This window comes from Mustela nigripes, chromosome 12 (genome assembly GCF_022355385.1).
Source record: "Mustela nigripes isolate SB6536 chromosome 12, MUSNIG.SB6536, whole genome shotgun sequence".
Classification (NCBI taxonomy): Eukaryota; Metazoa; Chordata; class Mammalia; order Carnivora; family Mustelidae; genus Mustela; species Mustela nigripes.
The window spans coordinates 14,257,118-14,268,059 of NC_081568.1; positions in this window are offsets into that span (position 1 = coordinate 14,257,118).

The window sequence follows — 10,942 nt, forward strand, 5'->3', positions numbered from 1 at the left end:
GGAATTTAGGATTTATATTTTCAAACTGGGAAATACTTTAAAATATCTCATTTTCTGAAGAAGGTTTAAGTACTTTTGGCAAAATGTACATTTCAGTTGCACAAGTATCATTTGAAAGGAGAACCGAGGTCATCCTGTTACTCCAAAACTCTACTTCGGGTATACACTGTATTTTCTTTTCTTTTCTTTTTTTAAAACATTTTATTTATGTATTTGACAGACAGAGATCACAAGCAGGCAGAGAGGCAGGCAGAGAGAGAGCGGAAGGGAAGAAGTCTCCCCGCTGAGCAGAGAGCCTGATGCGGAGCTTGATTCCAGGACCCTGGGATCATGACCTGAGCGGAAGGGAGAGGCTTTAACCCACTGAGCCACCCAGGCGCCCCTACACTGTATTTTCTTCATAAGACTACAAGTCATTTTGGGGTGTCTGGATGGCTCAGCTGGTTTAGCGTCTGCCTTCAGCTCAGGTCGTGATCTCAGGGTCCTGGAATTGAGACCCACATGGGACTCCCTAATCAGGGGTAGTCTGCTTCTCCCTCTCTTTTCGCCCCTCCCCTCTTAGGGCTCTTTTTCTCTCTCTCATTCTCCTAAATAAATAAATAAAATCCTAAAAAAAAAAAAACAACTACAAATGATTTCTACATATATCATTTCATTTGCTGCTGGATTTTCTTAAATTGAACACTTTTGTATCATTTATCCTATGGATATCTGTAAAAGCTTTCTTTATGTTCTTGTTCTATTGAATAGAAACTAGCATTTTTTCCCTATAGAAATTGTTATTGAAAATTTACTTCTTCCTATCAATTAACTCACATATTTTTGGTTTTATGATATTCCTCATTATAGTAATAGTCATTGAAAACAGCTTACTAAGACAAATAACCCTTTGACCTATAAAGAATAGTATTTAGTGGCTGTTTACATTTGGAAATATTTTTATTGACTACTTATCAATCCAGGACTGATTTTTTTTCCAGAATCAATATCCAATACTCCATCTTTTTTATGGATTTTCTCTGATAAAACTCTTTTCCTAATGGATAAGTTGTTCATATTTAAAAAATCATATAGTCTCTTTTTTAACATTTATTTTATTTTTTTAAAGATTTTATTCATTTATTAGAAAGAGAGACAGAATGTAAGCAAGCATGAGCAGGGGGAGGGGTAGAGGAAGAAGGAGAAGCAGACTCCCCATGGAGCGGGGAACCCCATGTGGGATTCGATCCCTGAAATCATGACCTGAGCTGAAGACAGGCGCTTAACCAACTGAGCCACCCAGGTGCCCTAATCTTTTACTTTTTAAAAGAAAAGTATAGATTATAGTGATTGTAAGTGGATGGAGATGGTAATGGTTGGGAGGAGGCTGCCACTCCATGTGTTTAGGACTTAGGCCACTGTATTTGGCTCAGGCACAAGTGCATTAATTAATGCACTAAGGCTTGCACTGACAGCCTTAGTGCATTAATTAGATTGGAAATATCTTCCCCCGCCCCCGCCAGCAGGATTAATGCTATTTAGCTCAAATTCTTCTTTTATTCCCCAGGGATTTTTAGAGAGAAAATAGTTTCCTATAAACTATACATAAATTAATATCATGATTACACTTGAAATTAATGTGGTATATGTCAACTATACTCAAGAAAAATAATTTAAATATACACCACAAAAGAGTGAAAATTAGATATCATAATCCTAATCTTTGTAAACTCACCCAATGTTCTGTATTTATATTCAATAAAACAATTTTTAAGCACCATAAAAATAAAGAAGGCCCTGAGGCTTATAATATACATTATTTCTAGAGTGGCTTTTGGGACATTGAAGTGCTAATAATTGGAACTCCCAATGTTGTAATGACACGTTCTGATTATTTTAGAGATAGACAATTTGGAGATTATTTGCCAGAATCTCATAGCTGGAAGATACATCAAATGTTTCAGATATAAAATTAAAATAATTTAATCTATACAAAATCAGATGTTGTGTATTTGGAACTAAGTTAAATTACAGCATTAATTTTACAGGAAAAACATATTACAAAGTTGTGACTATATCAAATGTAATTCCTAAGAATACCGTCTTTGCACACATGGACATAGGAAATGTTTCACGGTTCATGAAACATGCAGACAACTTGCAGTTTTTCATTACCAACCTGATTGTCTTTTCTTCATAAGAGACTTTGGCTTGGTTGACTTTGATGTTGTCATTTTCCTTTTATTATTACTTTTTAAGTTTAATAGTTTTATAAGAACATACCTAAATGTTTATGGTCCTGGAATGATTTTTCTAAATATACAGATTTCATTTGGAGAATACAAGTTCAAATATATTTTTTAAGGAAGTTTATTTTAATTTAATTAAAAATTAAATTATTTGATTTTATAAAAGTTTATTTTAATTTTTAATTTCTCATTGTTCTGGTTTTCTTCTGTGGTGCTGGATTTTCTGTGGCTATCTGTTGCATCCTTGGTTTTCTCTCAAATCTGTTTAGGCTAGGCTCAGTCATGTTATATTTCTTTTTCAGGATCATTTTTTTTCTTCTCTTTATAAATGTTTTCTACTGAATTCTAATTATTTCCCTTTTCAGTTTCTCTTTTGTGTTCTCATTTTAATTTAATAATTCATAACTAAATTTTCCTAATTGTGATTATACTGTTCTTCCCATCTTCTATTGTCCTCTTGACTATTTTTGTTTGTTTTGGAATTTTTGGTTTTCATGTTTTGTGAGCATGTCTTTCCAGTGTCTTCATGCCCATTGGGCTGTCATTCAGCTAATTATTCTTCCTCTTCCTTCTTGATCTTTGGATGACCTTAAGTTACACCTTACTTTTATCTCCTGTTTGAACAAAATGGCTTTTCTGTTCAATACCAGGGAGGTTTCTCTGTACGTGACTCAGGGGGTAGATCAGGTTAATTTTTTTTCAATTCCCCATCCTAAGATTCTTTGTTGTCTTCAAAAAGTGTTTTTAATAAATTATCCTTTTGTCTGTGGAGAAAGGGGAACCCTCCTACACTGTTGGTGGGAATGCCAACTGGTGCAACCACTCTGGAAAACAGCATAGAGGTTCCTCAGAAAGTTGAAAATAGAGCTACCCCACGACCCAGCAATTGCACTACTGGGTATTCACCCTAAACATATGAATGTAGTGATCCAAAGGGGCACATGCTCCTGAATGTTTATAGCAGCAATGTCCACAATAGCCAAACTATGGAAAGAACCTAGATGTCCATCAACAGATGATGGATAAAGAAGATGTGGTATATATATATAAAATGCAGCCAACAAAAATGAAATCTTGCCATTTGCTATGATGTGTATGGAACTAGAGGGTATTATGCTTACAGAAATAAGTCAATCAGAGTAAGACAACTATCATATGATCTCCCTGATATGAGGAAGTTGAGAGGCAACATGGGGTTTTGGGGGGTAGAAAAAGAAAAAAATGAAACAAAATGGGATCAGGAGGGAGACAAACCATGAGAGACACTTAATCTCACAAAACAAACTGAGGGTTTCCAGGGGGAGGGAGGTAGGTAGAGGGTAGTTGGGTTATGGGCATTGGGGAAGGTATGGGCTATGATGAGTGCTGTGAAGTTTGTAAACCTGGGGATTCACAGACCTGTATCCCTGGGGTTAATAATACATTCTATGTTAATAAAAATAAATAAATAAATAAATAAATAAATAAATAATCCTGCTCTCTATTTTCTGAGATCTTCTGCTCCACTTCTCATCATGTGTTTGAATCGTCTCTTCTATTTGTCCCTTGTTTTACTGTCCACAATTCTGATTCTCCTCCTCCAGGCTTCTCCTCTTTATTGATCTCTGCTCTGGAACAGAGCATAAACTGTTTGCTTTTCTGAGCTCTTTCCTCCTAGGTAGTCTACATCCACCCTCCTTCACCAGATTCTTCCTGGTTTCAGCTTTTTACTTCAAGCCATCCACTAAGATGACTTCTGCCTTTGTTAGGGACTTTTGGGTCCCCTGGGTTTCAGGAGGATCTGTGGTTTTACCCCATAGAGTCGCTTGTAACATGTCTGCCTGGTGGCTAAGAGTGGCCTGGTTTCCTGGATTTTGAGGTTTACAAGATTTTGACATTTTCTATTTTTGAAGATATTATCTTTTTTTTTTTTTCCTAGTCGTTGTAATTGCTTAGTTGTTTCGAGGAATTTGTTGAGATTGAAAAACTATGTTGATATTGCCATCTTGTCCTCATTCAATGATCCTCCCATCACATGGCCCCATCCTCACCAGGGATTTTAGTAACAATTCAGCAGTGTAATGATTTTTTTTTTTTTAAGGGAAGAAGTCCTCATAGTTTACATATAGATATAGATATAAACACAGATATAGATATAGATAGGTATAAATATGTCAAAGAGCTAGTCATATATATCTTTGATTCCAAACAGTGTTCTGTCCAAAAGTCCTTTTCATGATATAACTTTAAAACACCATTTTTTTGGGACACCTGGGTGGCTCAGTGGGTTAAAGCCTCTGCCTTCAGCTCAGGTCATGATCCCAGGGTCCTGAGATCGAGCCCCACATTGGGCTTTCTGCTCAGCAGGGAACCTGCTTCTTCTTCTCTCTCTGCCTGTCTCTCTGTCTGCTTGTGATCTCTGTCAAACAAACAAACAAACAAACAAATAAATAAAATCTTTAAAAAACAAAACAGAACACCATTTTTTCTCACTTTTATGTTTTTTTACCTCAGCCTAACAGAAGTCACTTTGAAGCAGCTAGATAACAATAGGTGAGAAGACTCATTTTAAATCTGAACATTATCTTAAGTCACATTATTTACCTAAAAAGTTTCACTAGCCTTTGTTTCCAAGTTTTCTAAAATCCAATCCTTTACTGTTTAGGATCTAAAAGCATGCAGGTTTTCCTCTCCTAAAAATCCTCACATTTCTGGATACTTGTTTTCCTTTTACTTACACTGGACTAGCAGCCAATTATTTCTGGAATCATCTACTCTTGCAATTATTGCTTCCTAGGCTACTGCAGGAAAGAGTTGAAGCTATAAGACATTTGCTCCTTCATAGAAGAATCACTCCAAGTTTTAAGCCTGTGAAATAAGTTTCCTCATTAGCCCTCACAATTCAGGACTTCTTATTTTTATTTATAAAAAAAGTTAATAGAAGCATCTCTGCTCAAGAGTTCCGGACAGAGGAAAATAGGAAGAAACAAGTCTCACTTGAAATATCAGTGGCTTAGGACTTTCTACATTTTCCTATACATTGGTAAAGTTTGAGGATTAGGAAATTTAAATAAAAAACACAATACAAAAAAAAAAAAAGAAATATAAGTGGCTTAATAAAATAAAGGTACATGTTTCACTTGCCTCACTGTGTGATAGAGGACAGCCAGCCAGTTTTTGCCCAGTCTTCTAGACTCTGGCTCCAAGATCTGAGTTCCTTTCATTGTATACATGACTGTGCTTACTATAACACATAGCTTCTTTGGTGATGAAGCAGGGGAAGAGAGGACTGCATGTTTTTAAGAAGGATCAGGTTTGGAAGTGACATATCACATCTGACCATATTCCATTGACCAGGTCTCAGTCACTTAGTTCCAAACTATATTGTAAAGGAAGCTTGGCAATGTAGTTTTCCTCCATGTTCAGGAAGGTATTAGAGCATGTTGAACATACCACATATATCTACAGATAATAAGTACCTTTAGTCATAATGTAGCTAATTCATATTTTTAGGTCATTCTAAATACATGAACTATTCTTTTACTCATTCTTTGTCATTATTATAAAACATTTTTCCTAAGTCAGTTCAAAAGTTACCTCAGTGCAAAATTAAAAAAAAAAAAAAGATTAGATACTACAATAGACTATAGTATATAGGGGCTCTTGGGTGGTTCAGTCAGTTAAATGGCTACCTTTGGCTCAGGTCATGATCTCAGGGTCCTGGAATGGAGCCCTTCATTGGGCTCCCTTCTCAGTGGGGAATCTGTTTCTCCCTCTGCCTCAGCTCTCACTTTCTCTTTCTGTCAAATAAGTAAATAAAATCTTAAAAAAAAAAAAAGAATACAGTATATGCAGAAAACCATGATAAGACCTGGAAAAGTGGATGATGGAAGGGAATTGAAAGTATGGAATATATGGGGTGCCCAGGTGGCACACAGTTGGTTAAGTATCTGACTCTTGGTTTTGGCTCAGGTCATGATCTCAGGGTCATGATTTCAGGGCTATGAGGTTGAGCCTCGCATCTGACTAGGCGCTAAGGGGTTGTCTGTTGGGATTCTCTCCCTCTGTCCTTCTCCCCACTCATTCACACACACACACATACACAAATACAGACACACACATTCCCTCTCTCTCTCTCACATAAAACTAATAAATATATTTTTTTAAAGTGTGGAATATGTAATGATATTTTTAGATACCTTGAATGAGAAGGCAATAACTAATGCTCAGAATAAGACCTGCAAATTTTCAATGTTGTGAGAACCAGAGATAAACTAAATATTTAGCTCAGTAATAGAATTTAAATTTTAAGAAATATGTATAGGGTTGAAAGAACAGAAAATATGACACTTGAAAAGAGGCAAAAATATATGTATAGATTTTATCTTAGAGCTTTGTCTAACTTTAATAATTATGTTCAAAGTGAACCTTATTTTAAAGGATAAAATGTAATAAGATTTCAGGTATAAATATTATATCTCTCCTAGTACGATGCAGAATTTGTCATGAATTAGCTTAAAAAAAATAAAAAATCAAGAGGAATGCCACTAGTAACATTTGGAGAACAGAAAATTTAGTCAGAGATAGATTCAGATATGCAGGTGAAATATATCATCCTGCTTTAGAAAAGTTTACATTATGTAAAATTTTATTTTGTGTAACGTTATATTTATATAGAAGGAAGTATTAAATTGTATTTACATTTTTTTAATATATATTTTTTTAATTTGACAGAGAGAGGGAGAGACAGCAAGACAGGGAACACAAGCAGGGGGAATGGGAGAGAAGCAGGCCTCCTGCTGAGCAGGGAGCCCAATGTGGGCTTGATCCCAGGACCCTGGGATCATGACCTGAGCCAAAGGCAACCGCTTAATTGACTGAGCCACCCCAGGGCCCCTAAATTGCATTTACATTTTCAGAATAACTTGGAAAGCAATAGTTATATAATTACCATTCAGGTTAAGAAACAGAAGTTTCTGAATCTTTAAAAAATACTTAAGCCTTTGTACACATTTTCAATTTTCAACGACATCATCTTCCTTCTCTTTCTTATTCCAGAAAGTATTCTTTCTTTTCTAAGAATAATTACTCTTGTTTTTATTTATTTATATATTTTAAAGATTTTATCTGACACAGGGAAAGAGAGATAGTGAAAGAGATAGAGGTAGAGGGGGAGGGAGAAGCAGGCTCCGGGGACCCTGGGATCATGAACTGAACCAAAGGCAGCCGCTTAATTGACTGAGCCACCAGGAGCCCAATTCCTCTTGCTTTTGAGAAAAAAACTACATGTATAATACATATATATATAAGGAAAATACCTCTTGACTTTATTATAGGACTCCCAGCCCATCGCCCTAAAGATAATCACTGTATTTTCTTTTGTAAACTTTCAATAGACTCCATTCTGGTACATGAACTAAAAAGGATATAGATGTATTTTTTATTTAACCAAAAAATGATATCACATGCAGGACTCTGTACTTTTCCAGCTAATATATTTTGTAATGTTTTATATGTCAGCACTATGGATACACTTGATTCCATCTGAAAGTAGAGTGTTTCATTATAGAACCAAATGGCAATTTATCAGACCCATGTTTTTGACAGCCTGGGTGTTGTCAGGATTTGTTTTTGATTGCTAAGGATGCTGCAATGACTATCCCCACACTTACATCCCTGGCATGCTTATTTTAGAGTACATCATTTAAATTATTTCCAGCAGTGGACTTTTATCAGCACAATTTTTTAAAGATTGTTGGATGGAGCATAACTCTGGGGAGTTATTTTTAACTGGAAATAGTGCACATTTTTAAGTAAGTGCTATCCTCCTGAGCATACCCATTTTTAGTAATTGGAGAATTTCCAATGGAAAATAGACTAGGCACATATCTTACTGGAGATGTACTATAGTATAAATCTAAATAGAATTATATTTTCTTAAATTGGCATGTACAGTAGGGTCATGCTGTCATGAAGAAATATATAAATTATTCTTAGTCCTAACTTAAACTAAAATACAGCATAACTAAAAATGAAGTCATGAAACTTCTTTAGGTTCTTGCAAATAATAGACTTTTCTGAAACGATGGTTTACTTACAATCCATATTACTGTTTATATAATAATGTACCAATTAATACAAATCTAAATAAAGCTAATTTTGCATATAAATTTAAATTTCAATGCATCATTTCTACAGATGGTAATTAAAATAAATGGCATCTATCTATCTATCTGTTGAGAAACTAGGATTTAGTCAATAAGATTTTTTTTTTTTTAATGATCAGGTAACCAAAACCAAAAATAATCTTTACTGATTTGTTTTTTCAGTAATATCATATATTTCTAGGTAGTAATATCATTGAAAAGAAGAGAGAACCAAATGATTTAGCATGTATAATTACACTTTTAGTTTTTTCTGCTAAACTGAACAGCTTAATATGAAACAGTTGTTTATATGTTATTCAAATATTCAACACATGCTATTCCAAGTAGTTCCTCTTTAAAAAAAAAATATTTATTTTTAAAATTTCTTTTCAGTGTTCCAGAATTCATTGTTTATGCACCATACCCAGTGCTCCATGCAATACTTGCCCTCCATAATACCCACCACCAGGCTCACCCAACCTCCCACCCCCCACCTCTCCAAAACCCTCATATTGTTTTTCAGAGTCCACAGTCTCTCGTGGTTCATCTCCCCCTCCAATTTCCCCTAACTCACTTCTTCTGTCCATCTCCCCTTGTCCTTCATGTTATTCCTTATGCTCCACAAATAAGTGAAACCATATGATAATTGACTCTTTCTGCTTGACTTATTTCACTCAGCATAATCTCTTCCAGTCCTGCCCATGTTGGTACAAAAGTTGGGTATTCAACCTTTCTGATGGAGGCATAATACTCCATAGTATATATGGACCACATCTTCCTTATCCATTTGTCCATTGAAGGGCATCTTGGTTCTTTCCACAGTTTGGCGTCTGTGGCCATTGCTGCTATGAACTTTGGGGTACAGATGGCCCTTCTTTTCACTACATCTGTATCTTTGGAGTAAATACCCAGTAGTGCAATTGCAAGGTCATAGGGAATCTCTAATTTCATAAGGAATCTCCATCCTGTTTTCCAAAGTGGCTGCACCAACTTGCATTCCCACCAACAGTGTAAGAGGGTACCCCTTTCTCCATATCCTCTCCAACACAAGTTGTTTACTGTCTTGTTAATTTTGGCCATTCTAACTGGTGTAAGGTGATATTTCCATGTGGTTTTGATTTGAATCTCCCTGATGGCTAGTGATGATAAACATTTTTTCATGCGTCTATTAGCCTTTTGTATGTCTTCATTGGAGAAGTGTCTGTTCATGTCTTCTGCCCATTTTTTGATGTGATGATCTGTTTGTGTGTTGAGTTTGAGAAGTTCTTTATAGATCCTGGATATCAGGCCTTTGTCTGTATTGTCATTTGCGAATATCTTCTCCCATACTGTGGGTTGCCTTTTTGTTTTGTTGATCGTTTCCTTTGGTGTGCAGAAGCTTTTGATCTTGATGAAGTCTCCAAAATTCATTTTTGTTTTTGTTTCCTTTGCCTTTGGAGACATGTCTTGAAAGAAGTTGTGGCCGATGTTGGAAAGGTTACTATGTATGTTCTCCTCTAGGATTCTGATGGATTCTTGCCTCATGTTGAGGTCTTCTATCCATTTGAGTTTCTCTTTGTATATGTATACACATACATCTATGTGTATGGTAGTTCTAAATAGATATTTGTCCTGTTGGTATTCATCATATTCTGTTCAATGTCCTTCATGTTCAAGAAGAGAAATGGGAGAGTAAAATGTGAGATGTGTAGATAGTTTTTAGAAATGTTCCCCGCCCATTGGTGTAAAACAAAAAATATGGCCTATACATTTATGTCAATAAGTTTTATGTTTTCCTTTCATCAAAAAGATATTCATCTAATGTTTAGTGAAAACTCTTAATAAATAAAGACTTTGAACACATCACACCTCAGTAATATTGCTGCTAGACTATGGTCCTAAACAAAGCTAATTTTTCAAATATTGGGTGATTGCAATAAAAAAGTAATGGGCATCACTGTCCCCCTTTCAAGGTGCAAAATTCAACAGATATTACTCTGGTCCCGTTTCATTCTAAACAGCAAGATTCCCTCCCCTCCTTTTTTTCATTCATTTGTTTGTTCCTTCCTCCCTCTACATGTGGCCAATTTGATAGTCTGACCTATTTGTGAACATGAACCTCATGTAAGACTACTAAAACCATAGTATATGCAACCAGTCATTGCTTTATTTATTCCCAGTTCTTATTCTTAAATGGTAACAATACAGCTAATCAAATCTCTGTGCTTAATGGATTCTTATCTTGAATATTTATTATGTTTGATAATAACATTTTGATATAATTATATTTTAGAATAAAATAGTAGAGCAATTTAAAATTATTTTTAAATAGTAAATTTAAAATTTACTATTTAAAATTAATAATTTAAAATTATTTTTCCTTCAAGTTTTGTCTCTTGGTTGTTCAAGGATAAGGCTTAGGTGGGTATTTCCACTGAGTTGTTTTAAATTACTACTGGAAATCTTGATTCAAGCCTGCTAAAATTGTCTTTATTGTCTTGATTTAAAGAGATGAAGGTGAGATGATACTCAGACACAAGGATAGTTAACTGGTTTTGCAATGCTTTCCAAAAGTTTTACTGAAGATGTTTCACGATCATTTGAAAAATG